Below are 1,300 nucleotides of genomic sequence, written 5' to 3' on the forward strand. Positions count from 1 at the left end.
AGTAGTGAAAGCACCAAGTCCTAACCCCTGGACTACCAGGGAATTCCCAAATATGGTACTTTCTAAATTAATACAGTAACAATCCTTTTTTGTTATAGATGGAAACCAAAAAATCTTGTATTATCAATAAAGAGCCTAGGAAACAGATTAACACCAATAATACCAGTCCCGGAAACTGGGTTGCTTATAACTTAAAGAAAACAAAGCAAGCAAATTTGGGGGTCTGGGCTGTTAAAGTCCACTGATCTATTTCAGTGATCACTGCTGTTTTAATTACTATAGAAAAATGACAAAGAACAGTAAATATCAGCAGAATAATTCCATGATGGTAAACCTTTAGATCTGTCTTTATTACCTTTAATCAAGTTTATAGAACAGCAGCAGTTCTATAAATATCATTGCCACCATTTTACAGATGAGGAAACTGGGGCTCAAAGTCAAAGTGTTAGTCACTCAGTCATGTCTGACTCTTTGCAATCCCATGGACTGAGGCCCACCAGGTTCCTCTGTCCATGGAATTTCCCAGGCGAGAATACTGGAGGGGGTTGTCACTTCCTTCTCCAGGGGATCTTCCTGATCCAGGGATTGAACCTGGTCTCCCGCATTGAAGGCAGATTCTTCACTGCCTGAGCCACCAGAAATGTTTAAATAACATGCTTGGAGCTACATGGCCACCAGAGGGCAGAGCATAGCTGGCAAGTATATGGAGAATGGACACTCCAAGTTGACCCTGAGACCTGAGGCAGGCTAGGGAGTTAACAGCAGGAATGCTGCCCCTTCTAAGCCCAAGCTTCCTGAGCATGGCCTTCTAGGTCCAGAGCATTCCAGCTTCAATTTGTCAGATCTCATCAGCTGCTGCTCCCCTACTTCCTGCACTTGCTATGCGCCATGTGATTCCATGAATGTATCATCTTGTTTCATACTTGCCAGCCTTTGGACAGGGCTCTTCCCTCTGCCTACAGTATCCTGCCTATTTACCTGGACCATCCCATTTTCTCTCAACCTGGTCTGACTCATTTGTTGGATCTCCTCAGTAAGGTTCTCTCTATACTTCAGTCCATGTAAAGTGCTCTTCATTTGCACTGTAAATATTTCTTTACATGGTCAGCCCTGCCACAAGACCACAACCATCTTCAAAGCAGTAACTATGTCAAATTCATCTTTTACCCCCAGGTCTCAGCACAGAGTCCTGCACAATGTAAACATGAGAAAGAGTAAAAGATGCCTCACCCAGATCTCCTTTACTAGCTAGCACACCCATCTCCCAGCTACTGCCTGTTGGCTGCTAATGGCTCACAGC

The sequence above is a fragment of the Bison bison genome, unplaced genomic scaffold, assembly GCF_000754665.1.
Source record: "Bison bison bison isolate TAMUID 2011002044 unplaced genomic scaffold, Bison_UMD1.0 scf7180017847268, whole genome shotgun sequence".
Lineage (NCBI taxonomy): Eukaryota > Metazoa > Chordata > Mammalia > Artiodactyla > Bovidae > Bison > Bison bison.